General features: G+C 44.9%; 1 protein-coding gene and 1 pseudogene across 1 annotated transcript in view; one reads left to right on the top strand and one right to left on the bottom strand.

Moving 5' to 3' along the window:
- LOC119187546 (large ribosomal subunit protein eL14) overlaps nt 1–11,216 on the bottom strand; it is a 223,761-nt gene extending 212,545 nt beyond the window's left edge. The window contains exon 1 of the mRNA XM_075878661.1: nt 11,165–11,216. The gene's annotated coding sequence lies outside the window, so the exon portion shown is untranslated. The remainder of the gene's footprint in view (nt 1–11,164) is intronic.
- A 3,208-nt stretch (nt 11,217–14,424) lies between these two features.
- Nucleotides 14,425–16,312, top strand: LOC142775182 (CCR4-NOT transcription complex subunit 7 pseudogene; annotated as a pseudogene).
- The last annotated feature ends 4,161 nt before the right edge of the window (nt 16,313–20,473 follow it).

Raw genomic sequence — 20,473 nt, 5'->3', positions numbered from 1 at the left:
TGTTCTACCACACAGTCACGTACGTGTCTGCTTGTGAATACAGTGAAAACAATTTCTTCTGCTTGGAAATGAAGTGAAAGTAGGTTTGATGCTTTAGAAACACACGCGTCCAGGACTCACAATGCAACATAAACATAAAGTATTGCAGTAATAATGCTTGGTAGAAGCACCCATTGCCAGTGCGCCTCAGAACATGTGATTATTATGATAGCTTCATGGTTTAAAGCAGGACAACCACTACAGAAGGCACACACGCTACTGCGTCTATTCCCTAAAGGTCATGTAGTAGGTACTGAGCAAGTCGAAAATCTTTCATGCACCTATAGTGTTTGAAGTACACGTTATGAAGAGGATATTAGTATCGCTTTTAACTCCTAAAGGCGAAGCTTTAGGGTCTCCAACGTTTTTAATTTTGTATTTGGAAGCATGTATACAGAACGCGTGTGCTTGTAAAGCATGTAAGTTACTTTCACTGATTTTCTAAACAGGGGAAATTATTTTCAATCTTTTCACAAGCAGACGCGTGGCTGTGACGTAGAACACCTTTTGCCATGCGAACGACTCGAGCTCGATCCCCGTTCAGACCCAGAATTTCCAAATATGGATCATATTATGATCGAGCTCAATTCGGTGGTCGGCGTGACCACCCTTACTATGCATGCACGTGCTCTTTTTTCTCCTTTACCTCTCCACGCGTGCTAATACGGACTACTTCGCGTAGTGCTACACGTGCCGAAGCTCTGCCTCCGTAGCTTTCACTTCAGGGCCAAGAAAAGTTGTAGCCGAGTGTAGTGTGCACAAGAGAAGATTGGCTCCTGCTTTCCAGATTGTATTACTGTGAAAACCACTGATATTTTCCGAGTTTTCTATTTGATCGTGTGCCTAAGCTTTCGAGGAATTAGTAGACAATACCTTTGTTCTGGTGAGTTGATGTTTAACCAATTTTTGGGACATATTTGCACAAAATTTCCACTGAAGAATTTCAGCCTAACTTCTGGAGGCGATTGCTGCCGATGCACCGGCCCGGTGCTACGTGACTCAACGCTCTCCGCATTCAAGGAGCGGCCACTGACGATGGAATACCAAGTTGATGGAGAAGACATCTCTCCAGAGGATTGCCCGGGTTACATGGGTTGGAACGAAGTCGAAGTGAGACGCTCAAGGAATGAGCTTACCGCGGTTAACGTTCCCGTGGCAAAGGGTTCGACTAAGGCTGCCGTTTGGGGAGATACTCGAACCAGTCGTAGTAGAAATGACACCGAGCACAAGATCGCGCAAGGGGGACGCATGTGGGCTCTCTCCAAGGACTTTAGCGAAATTGTGCTACTACCCCGTGGAGGTTTAGACATCTCGAGAATTGGTGCTGTAGCCGTGGCTGATGGAATAGTACAGGCGGCAATGCGGGAAAAAAGGCCATACGGGACATAATCTAATCAAACTTCAAAGAGAATATTATAGTGGAAAGCACTCCGGACAAAGACAGAGATTCAAGATAGGTCAAGAAAATTGACATTAGAGGCAAATTTTTCGAGGTTAGCACGTAGGCCACGGTACCCCACGACACTTCTAAAGGAGCAATTTCAGGGATCCTCGTAAGCAATATCCAGGACATTGTGGCGCGAAAGATTGTGAATTCGAAAGACCCGCTGGTTCTGCAGGCCCAGAGAAAAAAAGACCCTGGGACAATCATCATTGCGTTAGAAAGATAAAAAGTGCCGAGATAAGTGAGATATGGTCCCTCACTTTCAGTTCTTCCTTTAGCGCGAGCACATCGACATTTGTTTGGTCTTTAAAAAGCTGGGACATTAGTCTGACGTCTGTCTGAACCCTACTGAAACCATCTGCAATTCTTTTCGAGATCAAGAACCCAGATAAGGTTCACCAGTGCAATTATAGATGCACGCTGTGCGACGGTCACCACCCCAAGTCAGACAAAGATTGCAAGAACGGGTTCTTAGTGCCATACGTCATTAGACGCAGACGTTGAGAAAGGTGGTGAGCAGCCGCGGAAGCGTGTGATGCATCAATAGAATCGAGTCCAGACTTCAATGACAAGCAGCTGTTCCCAGCTGTCGAGACTCAAAGCATCTAGACTACACACGAAGAGAAAGGCCTCCTGGTGAGCCCTGCACGCGGTGGTTGGGCAGCGTCTGCGGGGAAACCTTGCTGTCGCGCAAGACTGCAATTGGCTCAGCAGGGACATTCTGAGCCAGCAGGTCTACTGCAAGGCGTAGTCCCGCCAGCTCCGCTGCTGTCGAGCTCACCGGGAAGGGTAGTAGGCACTGCTTGCTAACGGCCCGGGGATGGGATGACAGAAGCAGCCGCTGCGGTTCCTAATGGCATGACGGATTCGTCGGTGAATACTTGGAGGCGGCCTGCCATTTGCTCCTGGAGCTTGGAGATGGCGGCCTGTTGCTTGGCTTCAAAATACGTTTGGTGATTGGTTGATGCATCCAAGGAGAGGTGGACCTCTGGTGTCCGGTGACGGGGCGGGGCCACCGGGAGATGCGGTTCTGGAACAATCTGGTGGCAGAGTGCGCAGAGAGTGCCAATGCGTGATCTCGGCTAACTGTGAAGGCGCTCCATGAAGGTCTTGCCGTCGGTGGAATGATGAAGGCGGTCCATGTTCCCCTGCGCACGCTGGAGCATGCACAAGGACAGACACCACTCTCGGGCCTCGGCCAGGGTCGCTGCCGCGGGGAATATATGGGGAGACCCAGGATGGCCCCCACTGCTCTCCTGGGATGTCCTTCCAGGTCCATTCTCCTGGCAGGTGTCAAGGCCACCAGCGGGTAGGCGCAACATACCGAGGACGCCAAAACCTGGATAAGCCATAGTGCTAACTTGGTGGAGCAACCGCGGCCACGCTGTTGGAGCTTGCTGATGGCCTCCTGGACACGTTGGATCTCTGTGCTGGCGAGCTTGGCAGCTGGGGTCCATGTGAGCCGGTGGTCGACGGCGAAGCTCTGGTGCCTCACAGTCAGCTTCCAAGGGGGCAGTGTTTGCCGGATCTCAGATGTTTCACGTAGCATCGTGCTGCCGCCAGCGGATGGATCAGCAAGGCTTCGGTCTTGGTGGCGGAGACCATGAGTCCGATGCCTTCACAAGTAGGCAATCACTGCGTCCAGGGTCACCCGCAGCGATCTCCTGATAGCTGGAGGTGTCATTTTTAAATGCGAATGCATTTATTACTCAGCTGTTAAAAAGCATCCTGCGTTGTGCGTGGCAAACGCCACTTTCAGCTTTCACCCCCTCTTCCATAGCAGCAGCTGCGGGCGCGAGCTTAACCTCTCCTCTAGCAACCAAGCACGTGGTGCGAGAGAGTGTAGGAGAGAGAGATGCAGTGCTTCTTAAGCCTAAATTTTAATCACACAGTGTCCTAAATAGCCGATTGCAAGATTACCTTGCAAACTTGGAAACAAATAATGTATAAGCCACTGATGCTTCAGTAATATATGAGAAGGCAGGAGTAGGTATTTACTCTTCTCCACTCGACAGGTCGTTTTCAGTAAGACTACCAGACTTTACACCTGTTTTTGAAGCTGAACTTTTGGCAATTGTTCTAGCACTACGAAAAGTAACTTTGTACACCCACACTGCTATAATAATTTTAGACCCCCTGTCCGTATGTACGTCACTGACAGTTTCATCTCAATCAGATGCGTTAAGGACATTCCTTACGCCAATTCATCCACAGCTTAAGCTCCTAAAATTATTATTGGTACCTGGACATTGCGGGTTAGAGTTAAATGAAATGGCGGGCTCATTAGCTGGAATGGCATTATTCACAATACCTTATAGGCTTCTAGTTGGAGCATTGTGTAAGGGGGGCGATACATGGTAAAACATGACTTGAGACAAATATAAAAAGATGAAATCAAGATGGCACAATATGGAAAGTGCACTGTGATCTAAACGACTGCCAGAAAAGCAATAGAGTAACACCCCAGTAGAAAAACTAAACAAAGGAAGAGCGTGCACGAAACGCGAACTTTATTACCATGAACAGTTAGTGATTGTAAAATAAAGAAAATTTTGGCAGCCTTTACAATACTACAATGCAACATAATACAACGTTAAACAATTTTATACATAAGATAACACATCTAGAGAGAATGAACAAGAAATAACTACGCACGCATGAAATGTTCGAGTAGGCGGTAGTGAAAGGCTTTGCGATTTGTGATCGAATTGATATCACTAGGTAGATCATTCCAAAGCTGGATGGCGTGTGGAAGCGCAGAACAAGTAAACGCCTTTGTGTTGCCGAATATGCGCTCGAAACTGCCACGATTATGGAGCTGCCTAGACATGCGCAGTGGTGTTTTCAAAGGGAGAGAATGAGGCCTGGTGTTTTGAAGGTATCCATGAGGCAGACATGAAAGGGAAACACACCGGCGAACCTAAAGAGGGTGCAGCGAAAGTTAGAGTTTTATTTTAGTGATACTAGATTTTCGTTCGTAATTTCCGGTAATAAAACGAGCGGCACGGTTTTCAACAAGCTCTAAGGTGGTATTTAAGTAGTCTTGATAAGGGGACCAAATAGATGAGGCGAATTCTAACTGTGGGCGAATGAAGGTAAGGTACGCTAACTTGCGAATGTTAGGTGGTGATTTACGGAGGTTACGACGAGTGTATCCAAGCGTTTGAGATGCTTTAGCACAGAGAGCGGTAATGTGAGGGTGCCATGAAAATTGTGAGTCAAGATTATCCCTAGGTACTTAAATGACTGAACACGAGATATGACAGAGTTGTTAATTACGTAGGAAAAATCAGAGTTCGATTGTTTGCGGGTGAAAGAAATGAGTTTACATAGTCCGGAGTTCAATACCATGAGCCATTTTCGACACCACATATTTATAAGGTTAATTTCACTTTGCAGGATGTGGTATTTCTCGGGAGATGTCATTTTTCTATAAATGATACAGTCATTGGCGAAAAATCCAATACTTGAGGAAATATTGTTGGGCAGGTCATTAATGTAATCAAGGAAGAGTAAAGGGCCTAGAACGCTACCTTGAGGGACTCCGGAAGTTACATCAGCTAAGGAAGAAACACAGTTATTATTTACGGTGAATTCTTGGCGAGATGATAAGAAATTTCTAATCCAAGATAAGCTAGCAGAGTCCAGTCCAAGGGAATTTAATTTGGAAAACAAACGACAATGGGCGACCCGGTCAAAAGCTTTGGAAAATTCAAGAAAAATGCTATCGGTTTGTAGATTGTTGTCCACGTTAAAGTGCAAGTCAGTAGTAAGTTCAAACAATTGCGTATCACATGACATATTTTTACGAAATCCATCTTGATTTACGAAAAAGAAATTATTAGTCCCCAAGTGGTGGTAGATGTGTGATGCAATTATGTGCTCTAGCATTTTACAGGAAATGCAAGTTAGGGAGATGGGGCCGTAGTTGTCTGGTTGAAATTTCTTTTCAGCTTTGAATACCGGAATAACCCTGGCAATATTCCAGTCTTTAGGTAATTGTCCAGTCGACAGTGATTGATTAAATATTATGCATAGTATTTCGCTAGAGAGCGGTAGGGTATTTTTCAATATCTTAGCGTTTAAATTATCTACACCCGCCGATTTTGATAGTTTAAGGTTATTTATGAGACACGCAACTCCATCCTCAGTGGCCGTTATTGGTGTCATGTAAGGGCAACCTAAATCTGGAACATAAGGCACATTAAGGTGATCTTCTTTAGTAAATACTGACGAGAAACGTTTGTTGAACTCGTGCGAGCATTGCTCATCTCTTAGTGGTGTGTTGTAGTCATTGGAAAGACAGAGTTGTCGCGATTCATTTCCAGGAGATATGGTTTGCCAGAACTTTCGTGGGTTTGACTGCAGGAGGGACGATAGGTCATGTCAGTAGTACTTGTTTTTGGCGGAACATATAGTCGATGAATATACTTTCAGGCATGTATTGTACCTTTCTCAGGAAGGCGCGCTGGATGAAGGTCTGGCTGCAGTGTAGAACCGCTTCTTTTTATTTCGCAGTTTGCGAAGTGATGAACTGAACCAGAGATTTTTGTTATCGTGAGAGATAGAGATGAGAGGCACATACCTGTCCACCAACTCTGGCATTTTGTTCTTAAATGCAAGCCAATTTTCAGCCACAGACTGAAGAGAGAAAGATTGTATAAAAGACTGATGAAGAAGGCCGCTAATTCATTGTTCATGCCATGTAGTCCGCTCTATTGTAGTTACGAATGAACTTCGTAGCCATGCAATCTATGTTTGGTACCGGTTTGTGGATGGTGAGTTGCAGGAGATTGTGGTCACTAAAACCGTCACAGTATTCGATTGTGCCTATCGTATCATGGCGGTGGTTAGCACCAAATCTAGAACATTAGTACCACGTGTGGGTCTGTTTACCACTTGTGAAAAGTTGAAATCCAACGAAAGGTTAATGAAATCAGTTGAAGTTTGGCAGGGTGATGATAAAGTGGGCCAGTCGATATTGGGTAAGTTAAAGTCACCAAAAAGGTACACGTGATCCGTAGGACTCCCTTGATTGCGGCCGAGATGCTCTTTCGCAAATCATCTTGGAATAGCGGACTAGCATCGGGTGGACGATAGCAAACGCCTATTAGTATGTTCTTGGTGTGAGCCCTACATGCTGCTCATACTATTTCCAGATCAGAGAACGTATCAATTATGAATGATGCAATGTCGTTCTTAATGGCTGGCAGTACCCCTCCACCTCTCCTATGTGTGCGGTCACGCCTATAAATGGTGTAGTTCTTATCAAACAGCAATTGCTTGTTCCTGATAATAGGGCACAAGCCAGTCTCTGTAAGTGCTACGACCTTTGAACAGCTGTCCTCAAGGAAGGATGAAACTAGGTCGCATTTCGGTAGAAGACTTCTGATGTTAGTGAATAAAACTGACAGCAGAGAAGTGGAGGTGGGTTTCGATGGTTTACTACGACCACACTTATTCCTCTTTTTCTCTAGCTATCGTGAAGATAAAACAACAGAGTTCGTGGAGGAGTCAAAAACGCATGTCTCTCTATCAATTCGGAGCTTATCTACCGATAATCTATAAGGTTTAGCCTTTCCCCTGGCTTCTTCCAGCAATTTCCTTCTTGATTGACGTGTTGAGGGTGAAAAGTCTTCGCTTATTCCAAATTTGGACCCTTTAAGTTTGCGGGTGGAAGCCAGAATATTTTGCTTGTCCTTGAAGACGGTCAATTTTGATATTATAGGCCGACATTTGTTTGAAGCAAAGCGACCTGATCTATGTACCCTATGAAATTGTGAACCAGTCATTGTGATGTCAAGATTTTTGGAACAGAAAGATATGATCTTTAGTTCAGTTGCCGTCCAATCTTCCTTCTCATCATCTTCAATGCCAAAAAAAGTATATTGAAACGTCGCATTTTATTTTCGGTATCATCGCACCGCGACGTTATTCTTTTTAGTTGATTGACGATGTCAGAAACATTTGAAGCGCTTGTTTAACTAGGATCGACCGGAGAGTAGGCCGCTTCCAGTGTCCCGACCCTTTCATTTAAACTCTCGATTTCAAGGTCAGTCGCAACCTGTTTTTCCTTTACGCCCTGAAGTTACCACCGTATACACTCTAAGCCAAAACGGAGCAACAGGGGTATAGGGGTTGCTCCTTTCAGGGAGCAATTGCATTGCCACTCCCATTACTCTCCTAAAAGGAGTAACTGCAGAGGGAGGAACCGTTGCTCTCCTTTCAGTTCCTCCTTCGGGGGATGAACAGTTACTCTCTCCAGTTCCTCCCTGCAGACCAACAGTTACTCCCACCAGTTGCTCCCTGCCGACCAACCATTACTCCCACCAGTTGCTCTTCTAAGAGCAACAGTTACTCTTTACCGTTCCTCCCACGTGTTCGCAGTTACTCTCTGAAAACCAACTGCACATGCTTCCAGTTACTCCTTGGGGAAATGAGTATTTATCTCGAGTATGCTTGTCACACGCTTAACACATGGCGAGAGCTCCTTGGAAGAGCACTGCTTGGGTGCTTCTAACACAAAAAGTGGACAATATTGAAAGGAAAATAAATGCTTTATTGTTCTTTTTATGAGGCGACGTGTGACCACACGTAAAAGTAGACTTCGCCACACTACAGCCAGCACTAAACAAACACAATACATCAAAGGTTTTCTGCGTCATCCGTGGATAAACAATCTTGAATTTCTAGCATAGGGCAGTCTGTGTCATCATTGGTGAGAGAAGGGCAACTTCTCCAATTCTGAAGAACTCAAGTTTCGCAGCTGTTGTTTCCATCAGGCTAGCCCAGCGGAACGTCACCGCAGGCATATGTGAAGCATCTCATTGCTGCAAGAAAAAAAATAGAAATGTGAGGTTAAACATGCCAGAATCAATTCATAACAATGAGTCACACACACTGCAGCAGCGCTTACATTCTAGGATGTCTACTGCAAAACTAAATGTGAAAAAAGGAAGGTTCGGCCAAACGTTACTTGGCAAGCCATATAAATGCTGATGTGATAGACGCTCTTCACATGATGTCTCAGACAGCAATATTCTGGAAGAAAATGTGCAGCACCTCAACAAGGCATATTTGTAGCAGTTAAAGATACCCTTAGGTTCAGCTAACTTGTTTCCTATACACAGCTGAGTGACATTTCTATGAGCCCATTCACCAATGGGCATTCTAAGTGTGGTCATGTGTGTGGCAAATAACACGTACTGTCCGCTCATGTTAAAATACTTATTTAGCTCGTGCACATAGATGCTCTCGATTCTACTGTTCTATCATACGCTGCTGCGTCTTGAATTGTGCAATACCTGTAGGCACAAGCCAAGCAGGCAAAGCCTGCTTGAAAGCAACCATTTGCAAAGGCTACATGATAATCTTCAGTATATTTCTTTGTACCTGACGCAAACGGCTCGACAAAAGCTATAGACAAAAAATTTAGACCGTGCTACCTTGAAAAAATTTTTTAAATTTAGTAAACTAGGGTGCATTTGTTCACTCGGTTGTCGAGGAAGCAATATATCTTAAGGCATGCACAGATATTCTGATTCTTTGTTTGACAGTGTCACAGATAGGTTGCCAATACATATATATTTGAGAGCAACAAGATGTGATGCTTCTATTAGTTCAACGTCTTGTTGGTTCACAGCCAAACAGGTTACTGCTTGTTAGACAAATTGGAATAAGCACACCGTGGTTTCCAAAAAAAAGCATTATTAGAAGTTATCTCCCGGTGTGAATGTCTGCCTATTCATTTTGTACTGCCTTCTACATGTGCCACAAAGACATTTGTTGAGGATGTGCTACCAGTCAAGCCAAGATCGCATACTTGGTGAATGTGATGGAAATACAAACATTAGAAACACTGCCACCTCTAGTAAGAGCATAACACTTCATTATCTTGGACTAGCAAAGAGGTGCACAAGAAAGTTAAGCCCACTCTTGCGGAACTTTGAACGCGAATATTTCAGAGTGGGGGAGGTCAACATGCTGTGGCACTTTTAAACCCTCGAAACATCTGCAGAAAACAGGGTAAAGGCAAGTCAAGAAACGCTGTTATGAAGGCCTGCGCATGGACAGCTTTGTGAATCTAGGCCCAAGTGTTATGCTTTGTGCAAGCCAAAATCCATGTAAATAGGGAAAGCATACTTTTAGCAGTACCAGCGTAAACAAATCTTGGCAGTTGGCTTTTTAGTACAAACAGCAATCCCTGCAATGAAAACATAAACATTTTATCTTAACGGTAACAGTGTGAGCACACACACGGGCCAGCGGAGCCATGTCGAATCGTCAGTGCCAGTGTAACCATGTGGCATGATGAACTATTCTCTGGCCAACACATGCACAGTTTGCCCCTAAAAAGCGATGCTTTCATATACGTAGTACAAAAAGTCTGCACTTACCAAAATTCACTTGCTTTCTGTACTTTAGCATCGTTGGGAGCATCTGCAGTATAACCAAATTTGTGTCATATCTCTGAAAAAAAAGTAAAAGGCATGCATCAAATATTGTTTAATTTGGTAGCAGTGAAGTGGGAATCAGCCTAATTATGTGCATGCGGCAAATCCCAAACGGTGTTATTGAGGTTGTCGAAATTTTCGTCGATCGGTATTAACGTCGATATGTGACTTCAACGGCATGCCAAGTTTTCACAGCGCATAAAGATTTCATGATGCAGAATAATGACAACGCTAACGAGAACATACAGCATTTATGATTGTCTTTTACAATATTCAGTTTTGCTAAGGTTTTGCATCTCTAAAGATATCTGAAAGATTTGGGTCATTCCTCCTCCAATTGTTCTGTCAATATGTAAACTGCTCGCTTGATGGTGCGCTTATAAAATAGTACGTTCAGCGCAGAGGTGAAGCAAGTGACGCAGTGATGTGGGCAGATTTTTTTTTTTTAGGCGTGCGGGGAGGGGGGGGGGGGGGTCCGCTTATCTGAATAGGCCGGGCAAGCGAATATGGTCGTCAATTTGGGCTCCCTACGCCCGGCCTAAAAAAATTCTGTGCGCAACCGCCTGGCTATGCCAGTGAAGTGATGCGACAATGATTTGTTCACTCACTGATTTACATACACTTTATAGCTCTAAAAAATGCGGCCCAAGGCCCCAACACTCAGCCGTTAACATTACATAAAGCCAATGGTAGAAAAGTGCCAGTATGAATGCAGCTACAACCCCGCCCCAATGTTTTTTCAAGCGAGGTAGTGTTGCGTAAATGAACTTTTAACTGCAAAAGTACACTGGCACTGCAGTGGTGACAGGGGAAGCAAGAGGGTATGCAGGCGGTAATAGAAATAATTTAGTCCGATACGGCAAGCAATGGATACGGCGAATAAGAGCAAATCATTTCTCTTTCAATAGCGCAACCACTCAACAATGTATTGTAAGAGCATTAAATCTTGCTGGAAATGCCACTCACCTGCACGCTGATGCATGCTCGGTCCTTTGTCCGACGAGCGAACAGGCTTGCAGATAGCTGAAGACGTGTTTACGATGTGTTTGTTCCACCCGGCAGCAAAATCCACAACTACTTCGCGCTCCATAAAGATAAATATACACTAACCTTCATCACGAAAAAGTAGAAACGCAAATCTGCGACACACACACACGATCAAAACATAGCTCACAAGCCCGCACGTCCATGTGCTCACCGACTACAGACCAAATGATTATGAGTAGCATGACCTACTACACTCCTGACCTGCCCAGAGAGCACCTCTTCCAGCGCCCACGTTCTAGTTCATACCTTCTGCCGCTAGGGCCGTCACCTACGAGCGGCGTGGCGCTAGGCAGCACCTGTTCGCTGTCGTCTGCTTCAGCCATCGCTGTGGCAGTGCAAATCGTTCTTATTGTGCATGAATTGTGTATGAATGTGTAAAATATGGCAAATAAAGCGATATGATTCCTCGTCAGAGTTGGCTGCATTCGTGTGGACCTTGATATCACTTTGAGGGATCTGCTTTTCATTGACAAACGAGTATAATGGCACATTTTCAGCATGTGTACGCGCCCCAACTGCGGGTGTCGCCCTTGGGCGCTATCAATCAAACATAACCACTAGTACAACAAAGGCGGTACTATTCCGCCCTAAAAATAAGTCTGTTAATGAAAACATACATTTCAAGTATGGCGATACTATTATTGAGTTAGTAAATTGTATAAAAATTCTTGGAGTTACATTTTCGAGCAATATGCTTTGAAACGATCGCATTTACAGTGTGCTGGGTCAGTTATCTCGCGTAGAGGGCACGGTGTACAGTGGCAAAACTGTTCTACTATACAAGGTAAAATTCTTACTTTATAAATGACTGTTCTGTTGGCATCTTGCTTATTGTTTCTTGGTATGAAGGACTACGACTAACACGCGCTTACAAAAACTGTACCTGATGCAAAAGACGTATATTAGAATAATTTTTTACTGGTCGTATGATGCTCGCAGAAGTGAATTGTTTCAACAGGCTGGAATACCACCCCTACATCGTCTCTACGATTTTAAGTTAGCATTGGTGGTCAGGCGTCAATTTCAAGAAAGTCGACATTATTTGTACGACCTCTCGAAACTGCAGCCAAATAATTTGTTCGAAACATGACATAAAGAAACATGGAAAATAAAAACTTCGAGAACAAACTACTCCACAGATAGGTTGTTCTACACAGTTTCTACGTTAATTGATAAATATGTGAAAGCTGGCATAGATTTCTTACTCTGTACCCGAACTCAATTGCACGATATACACATGTATAGTTTTCAAGATTTCTTTGCAGTTGCTACATTGTTATCATGGTTGCTATTTTTATTTTTAGAATTTGAACTTGATATTTTTGTAATTGTTGCTTAGATAACATTGCTAACTGTTTGCCAGTGCTGTCGTGCTAAAGGCGTCTGTGGGCCTATGTCAAGCTGCCTCTTTCGAAGAGCAGCTTTTACCTGCCGCTGTCCTTCATCAAACTATTGATGAAAAATAAAACATTATTATTATTATTATTATTATTATTATTATTATTATTATTATTATTATTATTATTATTAACTATGCTCGACAAGATGATGATAATGATGACGATAAAAACTTTATTGGGGTCGCAATGTGTTGCCCTCGATAGGCACATCACTGCCTTTACCATATCGTCTCATCGCACGGACATATAAAATCATAGAAACGCGCATCGGCCAGCGCTCCCCGTTCCAGCAGACAAACTCCCGTAGCGAAATTTGACGCACAATTTTTGTTGTGTAGGTCACAGTAAGAGTTAAAGCTTCAATTCCTGTGTCTCTCCTTGATATGCGTCCGTGGGCGTATGTGCATTATTCTCTTCTATCAATTGACTACAAGTGTAACACCTGTCCAGGGCGAGTGTCCAAGGTAAGTGCTCAACAGGGGCACTGCGTTTCACCTGACGCGTCCTAAACAACCTAAAATCAGTTTGATATTCTATTACCAATGAGTACATTATTAGTCAAAAGCTTTATGAATACTAAATTGAAGTTTTTTTAGGCTGGAATGGCAAAAACAACCATGCAGCAAGACATTTCTACGCAAATATACAGCTTTAGAAGTCAATCAACCAGTATAGCCTAACTACTAAAATGTAACACATAGCACACGTTAGCCTTTTCAGCAAAAAACAATCACACGTATAGGCAGTTTGTCACAGAAGCAGACGCATGGTATCAGTCCGTCGCCCTCCTGCCGGCCGCACAGTAGCAGACGAACAGGTTATAGGTAGCGCCACCTACGGCGAGCGATTGAACGAGAGCGGGGACACGCGCTCCCATAGGAACCCCGCTATCTGAACAGGTCAGGAGTGTAGTAGGTCATGATGAGTAGTGCGAACGCGAACCTAGTTGCGCCGAAAAAAAAAACGTCGAGCAGTGGCAGCACAGGCGTCAGCGCAATGATTTCAGTGTGTTCTCCTAATACAATTATAAAAAAAACTGAGGTACACTAAAACCCATAAATAAACATAAAAAGTTGAGTATAATTTTTATTCAGTGCTAGTCAACATAAACACTGAATAAAAATTACTTTGTAACTTACATCGTTTGCTACGCTAGCGCCACACTTGTCGTGCGGGCGCAGATGGCGCAGATTTGTCATTCTGCCCTCAAACTACACGGTGAAGCGTGCTACTAAGTGTATGGCTTATGAGAAGCGCGTCTGGGTCCGCTTTTTTTTTTCTTCTCCGATATATCTGGGTGGGGGGGGGGGGGGGCTCTTTATGCACGTGTTTCGGTGCTTGATCGACTTTGACGCCCTTACTTCGCGGACGAACGGCGTGTCTAGGCTATTTTTATCGTTGTTTTGCACGTGTTTCGGCGTTCGGTCCGCTTTGACGTGCCAACTCTCCATTCTGCTGCTGCGTGTGTTAGGTATTTGCCGTACTGTATTCTCAGGCCTTCTGTGTTCAGCCAGCACTGCTATCTTATTATCTACGGATGCTAAAATAAATCACTGTTTTGGTTTGGTGACGTTTGGCACACAGAACAAACAATAATCTGGCCCATGAATATCAATGTGGGCGGCATGCATATTTGTGTGCGGTGTCCTGCCGGGGAGTAACCGTTGCGTGACGAGAGCATTTACAGCGGTTCCTCCTTCCGTTGCTCCCTTACAAACTTAAGATGAATACAGTTGCTCCCCCATTCTCGAACAAGTCGGCCATCTTGTTCCGCTTGGTCTTTTCTGAGAGTAACAGTCGGTCTGAAGGAGTAAAAACAGCCGTTGCTCCCATTTCGGCCATTTTTGGCTTAGAGTGTAGCGCTCTGACCTTCCTTGACTCTGCGAACTTATTCCAGAACCGAAGCCATGGAGCGCGACAGATCGGCAATAGCGAGACCTGGGTTCTGATTTACGTCTCCAGCGACTAAATGTAGCAGATCAACTATACTAGAATACATTAAGGCAGGAAGGAACAACAATTCTTTAGTGACGTCAAAAACATGAGGTGGCAACGACATCACCCTACACCTTCTGTGCTTCCGGTGCTGTCCAGTATGACGGCTATAAGATATCGAAAATTTGCACTCAGGGCTGACACCATGGAATAAGTAACACCATGCACTGAATTTAGACATTTGAGATAAAGATGGAAATCCGGCTGGTGTCATACTGGACAACTAGAAGTCATGCTAACAAGACTGCGATGCCGTGTGCCCCCTTTGAATCTATATTCACAGAGGGCTGGTCTGGGAATATCTCCCCTATGCAGCTTTTGTTCCGATCTGGAATCAATAGACCATTATTTTTTGTCATGAAGCCGTTCCGGTCTATTTAAAAAAACGTCTCCTTGTCATCCCAATCACGAATGTTGGGCTGCCCTTCCTCATAGAGAATATACTCTCCTATGGTGCTTCGGTTGTGGGCTACAGCTACAGGAATGACTTTAATGCCGTTTGCAGTTATCTTCGTGAAACAAAACCAATGGGCCTCTAAATTCTAAATTGCATATTTGTTGCTATAATATAATTAGGCAAATTCTAAACATAATTTTTAACGTGTTCAAAATTACTGCAATTTCAATATGAGATATATATTGTTCTGTCTGGTTGAAATGGCAAAAAAAATATTGCCCTATTTCTGTATTTACGTGTGCTTATCCTCGTTCTGTTAGGGTTAGGTATCATTCGAAAGGCCTCAAATTTCCTATCCTCAATTTTGAACCAAACCGCCTGAGTGGGCAAGAGCCACAGTGGAGGCATCATCATCATAATCATCGCAACTCACCAGTTACCCAGCGCTCAGTTTCTAAAAAGGCACGAGCACCAAGGTCAACTGCAAAGGAATCGCCATTAGCATCTTGCTTGTTGGCTGCAAAGGTTCGAAGACCTCCTGCGAGTGAACCGTGTCTGGTGTACGTGAAGCGTTCAGTAAGTTGAGCTTCAGCAGCAGCAGCTCTGATGGTACCAGTATAAGCGCCTTGTCCATAGACGACAGGGCCTGCGAAATACGCGACGTTTGGGCCTCCAACGTCAAGGAAGAGTTCTACACCATCAGGTGCCTGGTCCAAAGGTACAGCTATATCGCAATGGATCCTGAGTTCTCTGGCGTCGTAAAGCAGCCCGTTGAAATATTCCGAAGCCTCATCGACTAATAAGACCAAATGTGAGTTTCAATGTGAACTTTCTCAAGATTATCCACCTGGGCATCAGATTTTTCGACGAGCATGGCAACAAGCACGAACACATCTCTATCTGGCAGTTCTCCTTCAAGTGTTGCTTGTCGAAAGACACGTTCGCGCAAGACTCGATTGACCTCCTTGTCCAGTCCGGTATAAATTTTCACAGGCATGAAGAGGAACGCATTGAACCGTTTGAGTTTGTCCAGTTACTCATAACTTCAGGATTGGTTCTATCAGACGAGTTTAAGTGGCTCACATTTCACACTGGCTACGACTTCGGCTACCTGTTGGAGATGCTTACCGGCGAAAACCTGCCTGTGGCTGAGACAGATTTTTTTGAGACGCTAAAACTTTATTTTCCTTGCATTTACGATATCATGTACCTAATGAAGAGTTGCGGAAGCCTCAGGAGAAGCCTGCAGGAAGTGTCTGGGCAGCTGCAGATTGAAAGAGTCGGATTACAACACCAAGCGGGAAGCGACAGCTTGCTTACGGGGGTGACTTTTTTCAAGATTCGAAAATTGTTTTTCCAAGACAAGCTGGACGATTCACAGCTCTCCGGTTTCTTGCACAGCCTGGACACGTCTTACGGCACGTACGGTGAGCAAATGTTCGAAGTACGCACAAATTCACGCCATAATGCTCAAATGCTATCGAGGTTCCCCCTGGTCGTCTATTCGACACCGGTCTCCAGGAACGTCGTGACCTGAACTTCTTTAAAGCCTTGCCGCAACCGGACTCATGTTTCACTTATATTTGCATTTTCATTTTGGATTGACACCTTTTGAATTCCTGCATGTTTCATCAGCGGACTTTTATATCAGTTATGTTTTTCTAAACTTCTCCATATTGTTTTGTACGTTGTATATCGTGCCACAGCGAATATACATATCGTGTGTTTTTCATTGATGCGTAGTTTTTTATTCGAGTTTGAACGCTGAAAACACTTAGCGGCAGTTCGAGTGATTGTAAGCGCATGCATTTAATTGATCTTCGGCTTCAAGCTGCATTCTGGTTTTATCAACGATTATAACTTTTGTAATAGTATAGCTAGTCACAGCGGGGCAGCTCTTGGACTTTTTTTCATTTTGTCATACGCAAAGGGATGGAGCGCTAGCACCGTGACCCTTCAAGGTATGTAAGCGTTAACGATCTTTATGTCCAGGGTATGTACCTTTGTGTAGTATTTTGTTACAGAAGATGTTAACCTTGACATCTGCAGTATCTGCAAGAGTGAGGCTTGATTCTCAGCGTTAGCACGCACAGCGCTGGAGTAAGGGGGAGGGGGGGGCTTTCCAAGTAAGGCGCTAGATGGCGTAGCATGTAGAGTAAATTTAGAAATACAGTATACGCTACGTTTAGGCAGCAGCATATACAGTAACTCTATGCGAAATTAAAAAATTTGCAGTTGCCGTATCTTACTATATCTTTTTGCTGAGATTTTTGCTAACTCGTCGTATCGTCAGTAATTCGCCGCTACTTGGCATCCCCAGTACCAAGTACAGGAAGACTCCATTGTGCAAGTGCGAAGCTGAGGGACACTCCCATAGTAGAGTACTGAGCTGTCTATATCGTTAACCCCTTTTTCTAAAACTCTCATACAATCACAAACGCTACCACTAAAGAATTTTTGGTCTGGCGTCCGTTTCTTGAGTGGTAGCGTGCTCGAATGAGTGAAAGCGTGCGTTTGAATGAGTGGGCATTTCTAGGGACACCAAGTTGCGCTAAATTACAATATGTAGAAGCACTTTTCAGGAACCTGAGTTTCGCACTTTCCACGTGGCTCTCTTTCACAATTGGCCAAGTGCAGTCAATCGCAATATTGAGCTGCAAATAAGCCAACTTGTCGACCATTTTTTTATGGGTACCGCTGCTCTGAGATTGTAAGCTCGCTTTTTTCACGCTGATTCTGTATAAAAAGAATCGTATTTTAAATGAAGGTTCAGCAGCGCTTCCGTTATGAGGCTCATTAGGCTTTGCATTTAGAGTTGAACGTGATAGCGATATCTTGTCCCAAGTGCATTCTTCGTGCACTTAGTGCATGAAATATTTTTGAACTTGCTGTGCAGCACTAAGTTGCCTTAATGAAATAGGCGCAGCATGTGGGCCTTTTGTAGTCGGTGACTGGTTTTGAACCACGAAGTCTTGATAATCACATGTTGTGAAGCAGATGGCAATTCACGTTTTTACCACACATTATAACGACAATATTAACGCGATAGCGATAACGAGCTTATTTCGCAGAAATTGTGGCGTCGATATCAGGGTCGGTGTCGTTGTTTGTGAGTGAAAAATCATCCTATGCATCCCTGAAATGTCGGAACTATGCAAATCAGCTAAATGGTAATAAAATCCTGGTTGAGAGTGGGGACCGAAATAAAATTGTTGCGTCCGAGGGTTGATTAAACCCGGGTTGTTTGGGTGGCACGTATATGTTCTACCACACAGCCACGTACGTGTCTGCTTGTGAATACAGTGAAAACAATTTCCTCTGCTTGGAAATAAAATGAAAGTAGGTTTCATGCTTTAGAAACACACGCGTCCAGGACTCACAATGCAACATAAAGTATTGCAGTAATAATGCTTGGTAGAAGCACCCATTGCCAGTGCGCCTCAGAACATGTGACTATTATGATAGTTTCATGGTTTAAACCAGGACGCCCACTACAAAAGGCACACACGCTACTGCGTCCATTTCCTAAAGGTCATGTAGTAGGTACTGAGCAAGTCGAAAATCTTTCAGGCAGCTATAGTGTTCGAAGTACACGTTATGAACCGGATATTAATATCGCTTTCAACTCCTAAAGGCGAAGCTTTAGGGTCTCCTACGTTTATAATTTTGTATTGGGAAGCATGTATACAGAACGCGTGTGCTTGTAAAGCATGTAAGTTACTTTCACTGATTTTCCAAACAGGGGAAATTATTTTCGCTCTCTTCACAAGCAGATGCGTGCCTGTGACGTAGAACACCCTTTGCCATGCGAACGACTCGAGCGCGATCCCCGTTCAGACCCAGAATTTCCAGATATGGATCATATTATGGTCGAGCTCAATTCGGTGGTCGGCGTGAGCTTGTTTCGCCGAAATTCCCCGAAGGGGCGCCTGCGCAAGTAGTCGTTTGGTGTGTAGCGACACCACGGACCCGAGCTAACGGGGGAGCTTTGACTCCCTCCCACGCCTAGCCGTTCGTGACTATGCCGTGTCCGGGGAAAAGGGGATCTTGGGGGTTGAGCCGACGCCGGGTGATTGGACCTTTAAGGCCCCCCGGCAGAGGCAACACACCCCTTTGGCCCCGGCTTCATGTAGACGGCACCCCTGGGCTAACCCACCTAGGGGAAACCGGCAGTCGCCTTTTCCTATATCTCTCCTCTCTCATCTTCGTCTTTATCTCTTATTTTTATCTATCCTGTCATCTCCTATCTTCCGTTTACTTCCAAATTTCCTGGCGGCAGGGGTTAACCTTGTATAGTTACCCAACATCTGGTAGTTATATCTGGTTATAGCGGCGATGTATGACTGGCGCATTCAAGTGATCTACCTTGTAACGTCCCCCTGTTGGGCCCGGTGGTGGGTGGTCACCATCGCCGCCGAACATGAAATGCACCACATGGCAAAATCTTTCCCCCTCCTCAATGATCGGTCCCTGAAAAGGAACCGCACCCATGAAAGCTCCAAACGAACCGGAAGCGATTGTGACTACCTCCCACGCTTTCTAGTCATACACTCTCTGGCAGATAATGTCTCTGACGCAGGACTCTCGGTTTTCCTGATAGCTAAAACCCTTGCTAACCTAATAGGCAAAAAGTGCGACGCAAAGAAACTGTCATCCGGTGATCTTCTTGTTGAAGTAAGCCAGAAACAGCATGCAAACACTCTCCTTAAACAGAAGCAGTTCGCCCACCTGGACGTGTCTATCACCCCCCATCGCAGTCTTAACACTGTGCAAGGCGTCATTTCACAACGTGATCTGATGCGAGAAACTGAAGCTGAGCTCCTTGAAGGCTTTCGAGAGCAAGGCCTAGTAGCCATCCGTCGGATAATCATCAGGCGAAACAATGAAGAAGTGGTGACGCCTCATATAGTACTAATATTTAACCGCTCCATCCTGCCAGAATCCGTGAAAGCTGTGTTCCTTCACTCCAAAGTCCGCTCTACATACCCAACTTTAGAAGGTGCTACAAAAGCTAGAAATACGGACATGGGTCGAACACCTTTCGCGGAAAACAAACATGTGCAAAATGTGGTGATCATGAGCACCCAACGGAGAGCTGTACTTCCACGCAAACAGAGTGCCCTATCTGTCACGGGCCGCACGCAGCGTATTCGTGGACATGTGAAATTTTCAAAAAGAAAAGGAAATCATCCAGATAAAAGTAGTGGAAAACATCACTATCTTTGAAGCCCGGAAGAAGGTGTCGCTCTTCTCCGGAAGAACAGACGCTGGCGCAGCGCGCCAGGGGGCCGGGTGGCGACTAGCAATAATGGGCACGCAGTACAGCTTTGCTGATGTGTGCACATCTCGGCCCCCTACCAAGCAGCCGATGGCTGCACCCACGTTCGAAGTCTCGCAGGTCCACCTCCATCAGACCTCGGAGACAAAACAGACAATCCAAACCCTGCAAGTCAACCTCCGTGAAAGCTCGGGGATGACGCAGACAACTGAGAGGGCACCTGTCCCTCTTGAGAAACCTCCGTCAGCCTCCGAGTGTTCACAGGGGGCAATGGATGTGACACCGGCGTCCTCAGTGTCTCCGATGCTCACGGAATCCATCCTAGTGAAGCGGAGGCCAACAGAACGCCTCAGAGGAAAGAAAGACCCTCCAGTCCAGGCGCCTGACAAACGTGGTGAAGTCTGAATAACCCTCCTACCC

Source organism: Rhipicephalus microplus, chromosome X (assembly GCF_043290135.1).
Source record: "Rhipicephalus microplus isolate Deutch F79 chromosome X, USDA_Rmic, whole genome shotgun sequence".
NCBI classification, from domain to species: domain Eukaryota; kingdom Metazoa; phylum Arthropoda; class Arachnida; order Ixodida; family Ixodidae; genus Rhipicephalus; species Rhipicephalus microplus.
This window is presented reverse-complemented; position numbering and strand designations above follow the sequence as displayed.